This window comes from Alosa alosa, chromosome 20, assembly GCF_017589495.1.
Source record: "Alosa alosa isolate M-15738 ecotype Scorff River chromosome 20, AALO_Geno_1.1, whole genome shotgun sequence".
In the NCBI taxonomy this organism is placed as follows: domain Eukaryota; kingdom Metazoa; phylum Chordata; class Actinopteri; order Clupeiformes; family Clupeidae; genus Alosa; species Alosa alosa.
The window spans coordinates 49,220-67,305 of NC_063208.1; the positions used below are offsets into that span (position 1 = coordinate 49,220).

The window sequence follows — 18,086 nt, forward strand, 5'->3', positions numbered from 1 at the left end:
CATTGATAGCTGAAAGATTCCATGTGTTCCAACTGCCTCACAGGACTTTTGAAGGCACGTGTGCAACTCTGTTGCAGTGGCATGTCCTATAAACTGTGAGTCAAAGTATCTTGACCTAACTTCATCACCATCCCAAAAGCGAATGTGGATATCTACCTGCTTTTTCTGAAGACTGTCATTTAAACTTTCATCAAATAAGAGAACATATTTAACTTGACTCAAGATGCTACCCAACTTCTGGTTCAGGCAATAGTCATCTCACGACTCGACTACTGCAATGCCCTCCTGACAGGTCTCCCAGCCTGCGCAGTGAAACCACTTCAGATGATCCAGAACGCGGGCGGCGCCTGGTCTACAACCAACCCAAAAGGGCACATGTTACCCCGCTGCTCATCCAGCTACACTGGCTACCTATGGCGGCCCGCATCAAATTCAAGTCTCTAACGCTTGCCTACAAAGTAGTCTCCGGTTCTGCTCCCACCTACTTGAATGCCCTCATACAGACTTACACTACCTCCAGACCGCTCCTCCTCTGACGAACGACGCCTAGCTCTACCACCGGGTGCGCTCAAGCCAATCCAAACTTTTTCTCATCTGTTGTTCCTCGTTGGTGGAACACACTGCCAGTTCCTACAAGGGCAGGGACATCCTTTTCCACTTTCAAAAAACTCCTGAAGACCCAGCTCTTTAGAGAACATCTACTCTCACCCATACAAAAATGTGATATATGGCAATATATGAACATATATGTCAAATAACAGGGACTTATAATTGTACTTATATGGACATATATGTGATTCAAATATTTATGTCAAACATATATTCAAAGCTATATGTCCATACATGCATACAACATATTTTAATTTCCCATATAAGATGCTATATATCTTCATATACTACTGTAGATCCAATTATTTGTTTTCCAAATATATGGAGAAGTTTATGTGTGAATATGTGACGGAGTTATATGTAGTCTCTATATATGGTGGCATACATATCCATACACTAGATTCCACTACTTATTTTCTAAATATATGGAGAACTTTATGTGTGAATATGTGGCGGACATATTTGTAGTCTTCATATATGGTGGCATACATATCCATACACTAGATTCCATTACTTATTTTCCAAATGGAGAACAGTGTGAATTTGTTTATGTCTTTGCGTCACAGGTATGATGTCGACTATGCTGCTCAGCATCTTTTGCCTTATGTGTCATTTTGTGTGGAGCACTTTGGGTTGCACTATATGCATACAAAAAATGTGCGAGGCCACAGCTACTTTAAATATAACGGATGCTTATCTCATCTTGATATGCGCATGCCCACACAGCAATACCCATCCCCCACCCTTGACTGACTTTTGAAATCCAACCCACGGTGACTTCAACCATCACTTTTCTGTCCTGTCATGCATCTGACTGTGTAACCTGTACAAACTCTGCTGTCATCATATCCAAGGTAAGAAGGCCTTTAGTAAACAGGAATTAGAAAAATATTGTTTTTATAATGTAATGTTAACCAAATCCGTTTGTTAACAGTCTAACCATCATGTTAGAATTAGCAAACGTTAATGTTATCTGTAATTGACCATAGTTTGAGACTTTTATTTTGAAATTACACAGGACAGGGGTAAGGAGATTCAGCGCGCGGCAAGCTTTGTTAGACAAGTCAGACATTTTTTCTCTCTTGCGTGAACATACACCACATACGCACAGGAACACCTTTTCTCATTGTTTTACTTGAAGATTTATGTGTACATCACCGTTACGGATTACATTTTAGCATATTATGTTCGTGTTAAGTCTGTTTTGTGAACTACCTGCAAGGAGCTAATGGACAGCTAAATGAACTGCTAGTTTGCACCCTTGGAAAGTGGAGCGAGGTATGAAATCTTTAAGTATAATGTTCAGTTATCCAAGTGAACCTTGTAACGTAAAAGTGTTAAATGATATTTGCAGTGTTTTCTTGAGTTATGAGTTGTCCACACGGGTGAATTTAATGTGAAAGTTGGCTTTATTGTAGCCTATTGCATTTACACGAGCATATTCTTCATTTATCATTTTGAGTATCCAGTTAATAATTGCATAAAACTATGCACTCTGTTTGTGTATTTTTATTTACTTGCTCTTGTGTGTATCATACTTTAGTTTCACGGTGCTGGAAGAGCGACAATAAATGTCATTGCACCCGTTTTCGTGACTCCCTCTTCATTTCGGGTTCCGAGGGCTGCTACAGTGAAACTTCGTCACTACGCTGTGAGTCATCTACCACGCTCTGCCAGGATGTCAAAATGTCCATGGTCTACAGATAAGTCCACAATCAGAGACCGACAGAGTACAGGTTAAATTTAAGTGATCGTCAACATTGGACATTTTGATACATTGAACATGGTTTATGGAAATTGTGTATTAGCCTAGGCCTACAAGGTGATTGAGTAATTTCACGCATATTTTGTGACCTGAAAGATGAAAATAGACACTCCAAATAAGCAAGAAAAACGAAGGTGAATGCATTTCACTGTTTATTGTGTTAACCTGATTGAGTTTAAAAGAAGTGTATTGCTTGATTGTACATCATCAGTAATACTGTCTGATATAGTTTTTGTTGTTCTTTGCTTATCTTAGCATATCCTTGATGGGTAAATGTCTGAAGTGAGTGGTTATATAGTTTAAGATTTAGTTAAAGTCATAGATTTGAGTACAGACATACTACACTTACAAGCTTGTAACATAAACAGACACATAGATAAACAAGATGTCAGAACCCTCTGAAGAAGTAGACAAGATATTAGAACCCACTGAAGAAGCAGACAAGTCACCGCAGGTCAGGTCTAGCTCTCGTGAGCGCAATCTAACAGAAAAGGGCCAAGAATTACATGAACAAGAAGCAAAGAAAAATGAGAAAGCATTCAACAAGACTTATGAGGTGTGGCGACAGACAGCAAGGGAAATAAGAACACAGCTAAAGTTGTGCTGCTCAGATGAAGAGCTTAGATCATGTAAAGTCAACATTGAATCTAAGCTCAACACAGTTGCTCAACATTATCAAGCTATGCAGAGAAACCATAGTACTACTTCAGACATTGTAAGTCGAATGGATGCATGTGGCACTATAACAGCAGAGATCTGTGAACTAGCCACCAGACGACTAAAAAATATTCATGAAGTTTTTAACGGTCAACTTGAAAAGGAAAGAGTGAGGATGACTTTAAATAAGCATGAGTACGGGTCGGTCTTCGGTAAAACAAACACTGAAACTGTGTTCTCTGAGTCACCTGAAGAATTTGATAAGATCTCTAATGCCAACTCCACGGCATCTAGCAAACGTGCCGATGCTGAGGCTGAGCTTGCTGCCAGGAACTACATGCTCAACAGTCAAGGCTTGATGAACTTGAGAGTGAATGGAAAGCCATGGAGGCTGAAATTAAATTAAAAATAGGGAGAGAGAAAATAAAGTTACAACAACTACAAGCAGAGAGTGATGTAAAGGTAGCAGCAGCGCGCGTGAAAGCTTACAATGACTGCGATAGCCTCATTCATGGTGGTGAAGAAACACACATCCAGATCCCACCAGACCACCAAATCACTGTCAAAACATTAAATGTACAAGCCACACCGTTCCAGCCTCATCAAACATCACAAGGAGCGTCGTCAAATCAGTCAGAAGTCAATCTAGCTCGAGAAATTGCTAGTTCATTCACTCTAAGTCGTCTACCTGTCCCAGAACCTACAACATTCACTGGTGACCCCTTGAAGTTTATCGATTGGCAATTATCCTTCAACGCATTAATTGATCAGAAGCCCCTTCCAGTCGCTGAAAAAATGCTCTATTTAAAGAGTTATCTTGCAGGAGAAGCACGCAAGGCTGTGGAGGGATTTTTCTATCGGAACGCAGATGATGCATATCAGGGTGCTTGGGCAGTCCTTCAAGATAGGTATGGGAATCCATTCATTGTTCAAAAGGCCTTTAGAGATAAGCTTGCAAAGTGGCCGAAGATTTCTGCAAATGACCCAATTGCACTTAGAGACTTCGCTGATTTTCTTAAAGGATGTGCTGAGGCCATTCCCCATGTTAAGGGACTGAGCATTCTCGATGACTGTGAGGAGAATCACAAACTTCTTAAAAGGCTTCCCCGAAAGTGGTTGGTCCGTGGGTGGAGTCGATTGTCGGGAAGAATTAGATCAAAGTGGAAATTATCCCAGCTTTGCTTTACAGAGTTCCTGGCAAGGGAAGCCAGAATTGCATGCAACCCCATTGCTTCACCACTTCTGCTGAACATTAAAACAACAGAAGAGAGGGTTCCACAGCCAGCCAAAAAGCCCTAAACACAGTCACTCAAACGAAAAGACTCTCCCCACTGAGACAGTAGAACAGTCAAGGGCATGGCTGCCTTGCTTATGTTGTCAGGATGAAACTCATGGTATTTCTAAATGTCCAACTTTTTGCTGCAAAATCCATAGATGATAAAAGGGCTTTCATTTATGAACATCATCTTTGCTTCGGTTGCCTAAGAAAGGGACACGCTACCAAAGAGTGTAAAAGGCGGCACACCTGCAGCACATGTGGTCGACGCCATCCTACATGCCTGCACATAGAAGGAAATATAAACTCAAATGAAAAAAGCTACAAAGGACTCTGGAGCTGTAGGAGAACATAGGAATGAAGGAACCCACAAGGTTACATCATTTGCTTTGACACAACATGCCTCAGCCACCTCCAGCATTGTCCCAGTTCTTGTGTCTTCGACGACAGCACCAGAAAAGGAAATTCTCACTTATGCATTGCTTGACACACAGAGTGACTCTACTTTCATATTGGAGGATCTAGCTGCAAGACTCAGTGTGACCACGTTTTCAGTACAACTCAAGTTAAGCACCATGACTGCTGCCAATACAGTAATAGCAAGTAAGACTGTCAGTGGTCTACAGGTTAGAGGACTGAACTCGGAAACATACATCACAGTAAAACAGGCCTATACTCGAGACTTCATTCCAGTCGATAAGTCACACATTCCCACTAAGGGCACAGCACTCCAGTGGCCTCATTTGAACCACTTAAGAAACAAGATGCCACCATTGCAAGACTGTGAGGTGGGACTACTGATTGGTTACGACTGTCCGTCAGCACTGGCCCCCTAGAGGTCATCTCAGGTAGTGAAAATGAGCCCCTTTGCACAAAGGACTGCATTAGGCTGGGGTATCATAGGGTCAGCCAATCCCCACATGGACAGGCAGGGAAATCAAAGCTTTGTTCATCGAATCTCTGTGAAAGAAATCCCAGTGCCATCTGCTCCAGATGTGTTAAAGATTTTAGAATCGGACTTCAGCCAAAAAAGACCTATGAGGATAAATACGTGTCTCAGGATGATGTTCGATTCATTCAGTTTCTGAGTGACAACATTAAGCAAAAGGACAATGGACATTACGAAATGCCACTTCCCTTTAAAGGCACTGGTTTTACCAGTTCTTCCAAATAACAAGAAGCTGGCCACTGTTAGGCTGCAACACCTGAAGAAAAGGTTGAAGTCAAACAAACAGTATTATGACCACTACATGGCCTTCATGAAAGACATCATAGACAGAGGTGATGCGGAACCAGCCCCAGCAGCTTCTGAGAGCGAGACTGTGTGGTACATTCCACATCATGGGGTATACCACCCCAGAAAGCCAGATAAACTTAGAGTTGTTTTTGATTGCTCTGCCAAGTTTAATGGGATGTCTTTGAATGACACACTACTAACTGGCCCTGATTTGATCAACTCTTTGGTGGGAGTTCTTCACGGTTTAGAAGAGAAGCTGTTGCTGTGATCTCGCGACATTGAAAAAATGTTTCATCAGTTCTCCGCTTTTACCGAATGCCGTAATTACCTGAAGTTCCTTTGGTGGGAGGGAGGTCAGTTGGAAGCAGAACCTCAAGAATATAGAATGACAGTCCACCTCTTCGGCGCTGCCTCCTCCCCAGGATGTGCCAATTTTGGACTCCGGTACCTGGCACAATAACATAAGACTGACCATCCCCTAGCATCAGCCTTTGTAGAGAATAATTTCTACGTGGACGATGGGTTAATCAGTGTTCCAACGGAGGAAGGGGCTAAGGAGCTAATCATCAGAGCACAGGAACTTTGCAAAAGTGCAGGCTTGCTTGCATAAGTTTAACTCAAACCCAAGAGAGGTCCTTACCTGCGTAGCTCCATCAGAAAGAGCAGCAACTACTGACCCTCTCAATCTCAATCCAGACACCTTACCAGAAGGACACATACTTGGCATTCAGTGGTCCATGGAAACTGACACCTTTTCTTTCAATATTGATGCCAAAGACCGCCCTCCAACTCGTCATGGTATCCTGTCAGCTGTCGCCTCCCTCTATGATCCACTTGGGTTCGTGGCTCCATTCACCCTGAGAGGGAAATGTATCCTGCAAGAGCTGTGTCACCGAGGTGTTGGATGGGATGATCCCATTCCTGTAAGCCTTCAGTCACGGTGGGAGGAGTGGAAGGATGGTCTCAGAAGGTTAAAGGAGATCACTATACCCCGATGTAATGTTCCTCACAACCTCGGTAACATTGTCAGGATTGAACTACACCACTTTGCGGATGCCAGCAGTACAGGATATGGAGCGTGTTCCTACCTAAGGTACAGAAACAACAAAGGTGAGATCCATTGCAGTCTCAGAATGGCAAAGTCCAGAGTAGCTCCATCAAAGATCTTAAGTATCCCGAGATTGGAACTCTCAGCTGCTGTCACCGCAGCCAGAATGAGCGTCATGTTAAAGACGGAACTTCAGATGAAAATTGATGAAGAATTTTTTTGGACTGACTCTCAGGTGGTGCTAGCATACATCTGCAATGAAGCACGAAAGGTTCCACGGTTTGTGGCCAACCGTATCCAACTGATAAGAGGAAGTACAGATCCCAACCAATGGCACTATGTTGACACAACACAAAACCCGCTGACCACACTTCGAGAGGCATTAACGCAGAAGAAATCTCCTCATCTAATTGGTTATCCGGGCCTAGATTTCTGTGGGAACAAGAAGTGCTCTTGCCACCTAAACCCTCGACTGAATTGCTTGTCGGAGATCCAGAAGTCAAGGCAGCTCGAATATTTGCAACCCAAGTCAGTGAAACGAAAGTGATATCCTAAGCCGCTTGAACCGTTTTCCTCCTGGACAAAGCTTGTGAAGGTGGTTGCAAGAATCAAGAGAGTTGGATCTAAGAAAACCTCACAACATGTTGAATGTGTGTCCATTGGCGAACGTAAGAGAGCTGCTGAGGTTGTGATTAAGCTGGTCCAACAACAAGCCTTCTCTGAAGAGATAAAGGTACTTCAAACAAGTCACAAGGGCAAGTGTCTCCCAAGTTCAAGTCCCCTTTTTTTGCCTGGACCCCATGCTAGATGAAGGACTGCTTCGTGTTGGTGGGAGACTGAAAGAGTCAGCCCTCAGTGAAGAACTAAAGCACCCCATTATCCTCCCAAGGGACAGCCACATCACTGAGTTGGTTATAGCTCATTACCATGCCCAGATCTGTCATCAGGGACGAAATCAAACATTGATGGAGCTACGAGCCAATGGTTTTTGGATCCATGGTGGGAGTAAGACTATTGCCAAGTTTGTTCACAGATGTATAAAATGCCGAAAGCTTAGACAACCTACAGAGGAGCAAAAAATGTCCGACCTTCCAAAGGAACACTGCCAAGCTTCAGACCCCTTTACATTCTGTGGGATGGACTGCTTCGGTCCATTTGTTGTTAAGAAAGGTCGTAAAGATTACAAGCGATATGGGCTTATCTTCACATGTTTGTATTCACGAGCAGTCCACATTGAAATGCTTGAAGATATGTCTACGGACTGTCTTATCAATGCCATAAGATGCTTTGTCAGTCTGAGAGGAGCAGTCAGTCAACTCCGCTGTGACCAGGGCACAAATTTAAAATCAGGAGCTAGAAATGAGCTCAAGGAAGCCCTTAAGCAATGTGATACAAAGGCACAGGAAGCCTTCCTGGCAGACAAACAATGTGAGTTCATCTTCAATGCTCCTTCCACCAGTCATGCAGGAGGCATCTGGGAGCGACAAATTCGAACCATTCGGAATGTGTTGAATGCTACTGTTGCGCAGTGTCCAGGTAGACTAGATGACTCTTCTCTCAGAACACTATTCTATGAAGCAATGGCCATTGTCAACAGTCGTCCATTAAACGTGGAAGGAATCAATGACCCTCACTCATTAGAGCCCTTAACTCCAAATCACCTCGTCTTGATGAAATCCAAAGTCGCCTTGCCACCGCCTGGGAAGTTTGTCAGGGAGGATTTGTATGCTGTAAAAAGGTGGCGCAGGGTACAATACCTTGTTGAGCAGTTCTGGAGCAGGTGGAAAAGAGAATACCTCCTGAATATTTCCATAAGACTAAAGTGGCACTTACCTCGGCGAAATCTAAAGGTAAATGACCTTGTCATCATCAAGGATGACCTGCTCGCAAGGAATGAGTGGCGTCTTGGACGAGTGATTGACGTCACAGAAGGAAGTGATGGGTTAGTTCGTCGTGTAAAGGTACTAGTAGGAGATCGGAATCTGACAGGAAAGGGACACTACACTTTTAAAACTTCAATTATAGAAAGACCTATCCAAAAATTAGTCTTGCTACTGGAAGCTCAGTAAATGATTTCCAACACAAGCCACTTACCTCAGACATGTTTAGGTCACATGTGGAATGTTTTTTTTTGTTTTGTTGTGTGTGTGTACTAATGTGGCCTAGAAATCATGACTGATTCATTGTTCATTTTCATGTTTGTACCTCATTCATCATAACATGATTTGGTGGGAGTGTAATTGACCATAGTTTGAGACTTTTATTTTGAAAATACACAGGACAGGGGTAAGGAGATTCAGCGCGCGGCAAGCTTTGTTAGACAAGTCAGACATTTTTTCTCTCTTGCGTGAACATACACCACATACGCACAGGAACACCTTTTCTCATTGTTTTACTTGAAGATTTATGTGTACATCACCGTTACGGATTACATTTTAGCATATTATGTTCGTGTTAAGTCTGTTTTGTGAACTACCTGCAAGGAGCTAATGGATAGCTAAATGAACTGCTAGTTTGCACCCTTGGAAAGTGGAGCGAGGTATGAAATCTTTAAGTATAATGTTCAGTTATCCAAGTGAACCTTGTAACGTAAAGTGTTAAATGATATTTGCAGTGTTTTCTTGAGTTATGAGTTGTCCACACGGGTGAATTTAATGTGAAAGTTGGCTTTATTGTAGCCTATTGCATTTTACGAGCATATTCTTCATTTATCATTTTGAGTATCCAGTTAATAATTGCATAAAACTATGCACTCTGTTTGTGTATTTTTATTTACTTGCTCTTGTGTGTATCATACTTTAGTTTCACGGTGCTGGAAGAGCGACAATAAATGTCATTGCACCCGTTTTCGTGACTCCTCTTCATTTCGGTTCCGAGGGCTGCTACATTATCAATTAGCTATCGATAACGTTAGCGAGCTAATATTGCTAACGTTAGCGATGTTAGCTGTTAATGTTAACTTTTCCATTAACTAACTTTACCATTATGGTAAATATCTAGAATGGTAGTTAACATCATATCCAACAAAAAGCCTGTCTGAGATGTTGTTATGAATATAAGTTTTAGTTTGAATGAAATATCAGGTGTGAGTAAGTTAGCTAACCTAGCTATAGCTTACATTTAAAGTGGCTGCTAATAACCATGCAGGCTAACGTGAACATTAGTAGGCCTAAATGGATCTTTAGTTTGTGAAGGGTAGTGTTAAGCCATCCTTACAACAGAAGATTTTGACAAGATCTGGGAAAGATTCTTGAAAGAGTCTTTTGAGTAAAGCTTGAATGGGGGCATTAGTTAAAAGACTCCAATCTTTCAAGAATCTTTCCCAAATCTTGTCAAAGTATTCTGATGTATGGATCATTAGGCTACATGTTCTTCATCTCATAGCCCTTATTTAAGCTTACTTGTGCCAAGGCGTGTGTTTATTAAAGATGCATGTGAAGGTAGTAGTGCTTCAGTGATGGTCTTTTCATGTTCTGTGTGTTTTACAGCATATTAATCTTCTCTGTTCCCTGTTTGCAGGTGGTGATTTGTGAGGACTGCTGCCCAGAGAACACTGAGTGCATTCTGCCAAATCAATGTGTGCCACTTCCATACAGGGAAAAAAGTTTCTACCTGTAGAGTGTAGCCTACTCACTGTTTGTGTGGAAAAACTAAACTTTAATAAAAGGTTAAACAAATATTTTGTGTGTTTTCTTTGTAACATCAACAATGTTATATTTCTGAAATATACATATATTGTGACATATTTCTATAACTGTGACATAGCAGAACATTACATATATTTTGCATTATATTAACCTAATATGAGTGCAAATATATGTCCATAGACATATATTTGCAATATATTGGTATCCCTAGTATGCGTACAAATACATAACTTATCATATATTAACATATATGCAACTGACATATATTTGTAATATATTTCTATATCTGGGAAAATATATGTGACATATATAAAAACGGCCAATTTTTCTATATTTTGAAATATATTTGACATGTATGTGTATATATGTGACTTACATGTGTGAGACATACACTGACATATACATAATATATGTGCTTTACATATATTGCCATGTATCATATTTTTGTATGGGCATAGCAACACTTACAACAAGTCTTACTGATCCTAGCACTCACCAGCCGTTTTAAACTGACAAGTAACTGTTAAAAACAGCACTCACCGACGCACTTATTCTTACTGTACTCTAATGTTTTTTAAACTGTCCTAAAATTGTGAGAATTGTTCTAAAACTTACTGTTTACCATGTTGTTAGTCGCTTTGGTTAAAAAAGCGTCAGCCAAATGTAATGTAATGTGCATTTTTTTGCAATACCACTGTCTGGAAACATCAACTGAAAGACATTGCTGACTCCATTGCAGCTCTTGAATGAGTTGTGTTTGGTTACCAGCTCCAGTACCCAGTAAATCTCAGCAGTAAGAACTTCAGTGCCTTGCATAAAACTTGCTAATGAGGAGGTTGCAGGAGATGCTGGAGTTCCAGTTGATGCAGTCACACTTAAAGCAGGGGCAGGAGTACTAGCTGACGTGCTGAAACAAATAAATATTTATTCTAAAAATTACACTGATGTTTACAAAAATAAAACAGTTCTAATATAAGTTAAAGCAATCTAAACAATACCAAATGAATGAACTGTATTGGAGGCAAACCAGGCAACATTTTTAATGTTAATTATCCAGCTTTGCAGTTACTTTATATTCCGCAAATACAACACTTTCCAGCCAACAAAACGGAAACCGAATTAAACTAACATTTCATCCGTCAACATAACAACAACAATGATCACTGGTTCCTTTTCCTGCTTGGTCTGCAAACAAATCCAATAAATCCAGATCAAAAAAGATTGTTACTATGAATACCAATCATAACATGAAATTTAATATTACGTTTGGTATTAATTCATTTTGCAAATATTTTATTACATCAATATTATTCTCATATAAGATGAATTCCTGTGTCTACAGAAATCAACATTACTGAAAATTACTTGCATGAAGCATTCCTACTAATCCACAAGATGGCACCAGAGACCACAACTTGATTATTCTGCGAAATTAGACTTGACTTTTCAGAATCGCTGAAACTACACACACCAAAACAAATGAATTCTACAAAATCATAGTGCTAAAATGGCACATCATATTTGAAACGATTTCACTGATAGTAACAATCTAGGACAGTATGGTAGCTAGTCTCCTTTGCTAACACTAGAACCTCCATTTCTGATTAAACCCTGGTGAATTCAAAATAGCCTAAAAATATTTCTGATCAAACCAGTCCTCACCATTTGAAACTGGGTGGCAAAAAGATAAGCTTATGTCACTGAACAAGATTGTTCTATTTGCAAAAACCGTATTACTAATGAACTAGTAACTGAAATATTACCATACAGTTAACTGCTAAGTTATAGCTAACGGCTACGTTACAGCTAGCATAGCCGCTTAGTATGTTCAGCTAGTCACACACGTTACACCAGAGAACCATAATAAACAAGCTCTGGATATTTTGACGACAGCATTTTGACTACGTGCATTTACAAGCTCTCTTACCTGGACTGTGGAGCAGTTCTTGACTGAAAAAAGCTGGACGCTGGTGATGTCAATACACTGGCTGCCAGACTTGAGTGTTTCTTGCTTTGAAGATGGCTCACCAGTGCTGCCTCTCCCATGCTGACGATGTCAATGTTTTTAGCGCAATATTTGTAATATGCTTTTGTGTTTGATTTAGGGTCCGGTGCAATCCAGTCTTTAAATTTCGGGTGTTGTAGCCATAAATTTGAAAACATGCAACGACCCATTTCTGTTGACCACTAGGCTAGCTATGTGTCAATAGACCTCAGCAGTGACATCACGAAAATGTGCCAGACTAGGCTAAGCAAGCGTTGATTGGATATAATTCCATTAGGCTAATACAGTACGTGACCAGTTAGTAAAATTACAGTTTTATAGCCTACCTTCCTATTTCTTATTTCACAATGCCTTTGAGCATACTGTAAAATTCTACCATACATTTTTTTCCATACTTTATGAAGACTTTTACACAAAATTCAAGACTTTTCAAGGTCTGGAAAACAGTGTTTCTTGAACAGTAGTGTGGCGTGGATGTGTATAATATCTGAATGAATGTGTATTTCTCAATTATTGTTATAATCTATACAACTGTATACATGACTAAGTTTGAATGGAGCTAGCTGGGCATTGAACTGGGCTGAATGGACTGGGAAAAAGTTTTTTTTTTTTTAAATGACCTGTATGAACATGGATTCACTTTTAAAAAAGATGGCAGAGTGCAAATCTTTTTTTACATGACCTTTACACTTGGTGCTGGCAAGGCATTGAACTGGGCTTCATTCAAGGAGTCCAACGGTACCTCATTTTTGAAAATAGGACATACAGGTCAAAAGTTACATGCACACACCTTCATATACACAGACAGCCCAGCCCATTAGACATTGCCAGATGGCTCAGAACTCTGCCAGGTGCAAGTAATCAACTCTAGCAGCAGAGCTCTGCCAGGTGCAAGTAATGAGGTGCTGTGATGTCATAGAGGCCCAGCATTCCGCCATTCATTTCAATGGGGCCCAAAAACGGCGAAACGGGAATACCGCGAAAACGACAAGGGCCAGCGACACGAAATAAACAAGCAAGTTACACCGGTTTGGGCCTGAATTTTTGGAGTTCAAACCGCGTCGATAGCTCAAATGGTCTAGGAGCAGTAGTTCGGCCAAAAAGTGGGTGAAAAGGAATAATAAATAAAGTAAACTTAAGAAGAACAATAGTGGGCTTGCTGGATCCAACCCACTAATTAATACATATAAAGACAACCACTCATCAACCAGCCCAGTTGTCATATGTTAGTATAGTAAGTAAATGTGGTTGGTGTGGAAGGCCTACAGTAAGACTTAATATGGCATGGAGAGAAGCAAGTCTGATGAAGAGCCGAAGGGCTCGAAACGTCATGTGTGTGGGGATTGAAGTCAAATAAAAGAAAATAAACGGAGAGTAAGTGTGCGGACCTTCTTTGTTACTGGATCATGGATTTTTGGCTCCTGCACCTTAAATTGGATGTGTGCACGTTCCCAAACTGAAATGAAGAGAGGCATGCTCGTGCCAAAGAACTCCCTCCATGTCGATATTGTGCAGAGTTGAGTAGTTGTATAGCAACTTAACCGAACAAGTTCATTTTTCTATGATCTGTTAACTAAATACATTTATAACTAAATAATTTTAACTTAGTACTGTTTAGGTCCAGATAATACTGTTGAAGATGGTAGTCATGCAACAGCTGATTTTGAGGAGGGTTTATTTGAAAAGATAAGCACAGAGTTACTCCCTCACTGTTGAACAGAACATTGAACTAGTTCATGTTAAGTGTGTACTTTCACAGCTACTAAAGACTTCCTCAGCCAACAGTGATTATTGTTTGCCAATGAACATTCTCCTCTCCTCTGGAATTGACAACTTACTTCAGAAACTGTTTTCAGTATACTCTCCAATAGGCTGGATTTGTATTACTGTGGTTGATTTACAATGGGCGGCCGTGAATGAGTGTGGGCTACACTTACCTCAAAAAGCTTATGGGCAGATGTGATGACATCCCCCATGATGTCCAGAGTCAGCTTGAGGGGGGAGCCTCTCAAAACTCCTGCTCTGTCCCCCACCAATCTGTCAGTTGGACTTGCAGCTCCAACCCTGTGTCTATTAAAACTTTGGCACCAGTCTCCCCCACCTTGGCCCCAATCAGTGTCACCTCCACAGTGGAGACTGCTGGTTGTATTTTCTGCAGAAAGGCAAAACAAACAAAACAAAGGTTATATAACCAAAGGGTTAGCCATATTTTATTAAACAAACACTGATAGTACTCTTGACTTACGTGTGAAGGATTCCCAAACGGTGGTACGTCTACCACCAGTGATACGCAAGCTTCCACTAGGGGGTACGCGAGATGAAAAAGGCAGTGTCGGAAAGGTGTTTAAAATGATTTTTTAAAATGTTCTCCTTGTTCTTTGTATTTCTTAATGTTGTTCTCCACACTGCTTTTTTAGTGTGAGAGCTCAGAGACCAGTTGCACATTTTGATTTTGTTATTTGTTATCATGTAGGGCGGCTAATTAAACATGATGCCTGGAATGCGCCAATAGAATATGCTATGTTTTTATGTGTCAAAAAAGTGTTTGGGTGGTTATGGCTAGTGCACCATGAGATGAATAGCATGGGAATCACTAGACTAGGCTGTTACTGAGAGAACAAATGGTCAGAGAGAAGAAGGGACGCCGGTGCAGCTCAGATGTCTTCTTCACAAGGTGCAAAACATACGACTAACGTTTCGATGTAGTCACATCTTCATCAGAGTCCTTGGAAGGAATGGGGGGTAAAGCCCTGATAAGGATTACCTACAGGTGTGATTGAGCAGAAAGGGGGCGTTGGCTACCTGAAGATACACCCACAGCTTCCAAGGAGCTACACTCACAACAGTAAGTCATTAAAGGCAAATTGCCCACAAAGCAGAGAAGTAATTAAAATGATCGAACAAGCATCTGTATAAACAAGCATACATAGTTCACAATACAATAGGGAAAAAACATTTAACATTAACAGTTTAACATTTACAGAAAGCATGATAGATTTAATTCATCATTAAGGCCTAAAGGTTCTAAAGTGCCAAGTGCATGTATCCAATAAGCTTCCCTGCACAGCAGCTTTTTAATAATATCACCACCTCTGGGTGGGGCTGTGATTTTTTCTATTCCCCAGAATCTCAAAGATGCCGGAGAACCATGATTGGCCTCCTTGTAATGTCGCGCCATGGCATATGTTAGGTTTTGGGTGCGAATGGCAGTCTTATGTTCAGATACCCGTATTTTAAGTTGCCGTTTTGTTTGCCCTATATCAAAGTCAAAGTCAAAGTCAAAGTCAGCTTTATTGTCAATTTCTTCACATGTTCCAGACATACAAAGAGATCGAAATTACGTTTCTCACTATCCCACCTGGGTGAAGACAAGACATATTTGACCAATTTTAAGTCCACAGACAAACATAACATTCAAGTAAAACAAAAAAGTAAGTAAATAAGTAAATAAGAGGGCACATATAGTAATAATGAAAAAATAAGAGCAGCAAAATTTTGTTGAAATTGTGCATAGACAGTCAATAAAATACTAGTGCAAATACTGTAAAATACTATAAAATACTGTTTGACCTAAGTAATAAAAGAAAGTGGCATAGTGGTGCAAGTTATGTAAGAGCAGCAGAAGTGTTGTGTTTTCAGGACAACAACACCAAGTTGTAAAGTGTACAAGTTGTAAAGTGTACAAGTGTGCAAGTGTTCAAGTGTTCAGGTGGAGTAGTGCAGGCCCATTGTGGGTCCAATGTCCAGGATGTTATGTAGCTGAGGGTGGAGGGGGGAGAGGAGGGAGAGAGTTCAGCATCCTTACAGCTTGGTGTATGAAGCTGTTAGTGAGTCTGGTAGTGCGGGGCGCGAGGCTTCTGTACCTCTTCCCAGAGGGCAGTAGATCAAACAGATTGTGAGCGGGGTGACTTGCATCACTCACAATTTTGGTCGCCTTATGGGTGAGGTGGGTGGTGTAAATGTCCTTCAGGGAGGGGAGAAGCACCAATGATCCTTCCAGCTGTGTTCACTATGCGCTGCAGGGCTTTCCTGTTGTATTCAGTGCAGCTTCATCCCCACACAGCGATACAGCTGGAGAGGATGCTCTCAATGGTGCCTCGGTAGAATGTGGTCATGATGGCTGGTGGAGCACTTGCTCGCCTGAGTTTTCGCAGGAAGTACAGGCGGCTGAGCTCTCTCTTCTCATTGATGCAGTGTTGGTGGTCCAGGAGAGGTCTTCACTGATGTGCACCCCCAGGAATTTGGTGCTGCTCGCTCTCTCCACCACAGCACCGTCGATGGTCAGTGGCAGGTGTTGGGTGTGACCTCTCCGGAAGTCAACAACAATCTCTTTGGTCTTGCTGACGCTCAGCAGGAGGTTGTTGTCCCTGCACCACGTGGTCAGATGGTCGACCTCCAACCTGTATTGAGTCTCGTCGCCTTGGTGATGAGACCCACCAGAGTTGTGTCGTCAGCAAATTTCACTATGTGATTGTTGCTGTAGGTTGCAGTGCAGTCATCGTCAGCAGGGTGAAGAGCAGCGGACTGAGCACGCCTTGGGGGCCCCTGTGCTCAGTGTGATGCTGCTTGAGGTATTGTTGCCAACATCGCACTACTTGGGGCCTCTGACAGAGGAAGTCCAGTAGCCAGTTGCAGAGGTAGGTACTGAGTCCCAGTTTGTCAAGTTTGCAGATGAGTTGTTGTGGTATTATGGTGTTGAATGCAGAACTGAAGTCTATAAACAGCAATCTCACATATGAGTCTCTTTTTTTCCAGGTGGGTGAGGGCTGGGTGGAGGGCAGAGCAGATTGCATCCTCTGTAGACCGCTTTGGCTCGGTATGCAAACTGGAAGGGTCCAGGGTGGGGGGGGAATGGCTTTGATATGTGACATGACAAGCCGCTCAAAGCACTTCATGATGATGGGTGTCAGTGCCACAGGGCGGTAGTCATTGAAGCAGGATGGAGCAGTTTTCTTGGCACAGGTATGATGGTGGCAGCTTTGAAACATGATGGGACGATGGCTTGCTTCAGGGAAGTGTTAAAGATGTCTGTGAAGACATCCTTAAGCTCCCCTGCGCAGTCCTTCAGCGCATCGACCTGGGATGTTGTCTGGACCTGTTGCCTTGCGGGTGTTGATAGCAGCGGTATAGCTATATAAGCCAGTCCACAGGGACATTTTAGAAGATAGATTACGTGGTGTGGTGTTGCAGTTTATAAATGAAGAGATAAGAAATTTCTTGCCAGTGCGAGGGTGAGTGAAGTACTTTGTGTTGGACGAATTTGAGCATTGTGCACAATTTCCACATTTATAGAAACCTTGTGGTGGGCAGGATAGCCAAGTGGAAGGAGGTGGGGTGGTCATGTCCGGAGTGGACCAATCGATCGCGGGAGGTTACGTTCTGCCTGAATATAAATCTGGGTGGCTCAGCGCCAAATATCCTTTAGTGTCGGGTCACTTTTTAGTACATGCCAGTGTTTGCGAATAATGTTTTTTATGTGTCCCGCTGCTGGGGTGTAGCAAGCGGAAAAAGATAGCCTAGATGTTGTTTGTGGCTTCGTTCTTTTCTTTAGCAGTAAGGCGCGATCTGTATTCAAAGCCCTGCCCCATGCTTTGTTAATATCAGTCTGATCATAACCGCGTTGTGCAAAACGATGCGCTAAATTGGCTGCTTTTAAATTGAAGTCAGTAGTTGTACTACAATTTCTTCGAAGTCGCAAGAACTGACCCATTGGTATGTTGCGAATTAAATGAGGCGGGTGATTACTGTCCGCTCTTAACAAAGTATTCCGACTAAGTGGTTTGCGGTAAATTGTGGATTGTAGGGTGTAGCTCTCGTCCTTAGATATAGTAAGGTCTAAAAA

The 18,086-nt window shown here is 41.7% G+C and overlaps 2 long non-coding RNA genes across 2 annotated transcripts; both read left to right on the forward strand.

The window, feature by feature from the left end:
- The first annotated feature begins 1,593 nt into the window (after positions 1 to 1,593).
- On the forward strand, positions 1,594 to 2,198 carry LOC125284797. The gene is made up of 2 exons (XR_007191938.1): positions 1,594 to 1,887; positions 2,153 to 2,198. It is a non-coding gene; the product is annotated as an uncharacterized LOC125284797 (long non-coding RNA).
- Positions 2,199 to 9,088: 6,890 nt separating this feature from the next.
- Positions 9,089 to 9,440, forward strand: LOC125284800. Its single transcript, XR_007191941.1, has 2 exons — positions 9,089 to 9,131; positions 9,395 to 9,440. It is a non-coding gene; the product is annotated as an uncharacterized LOC125284800 (long non-coding RNA).
- The last annotated feature ends 8,646 nt before the right edge of the window (positions 9,441 to 18,086 follow it).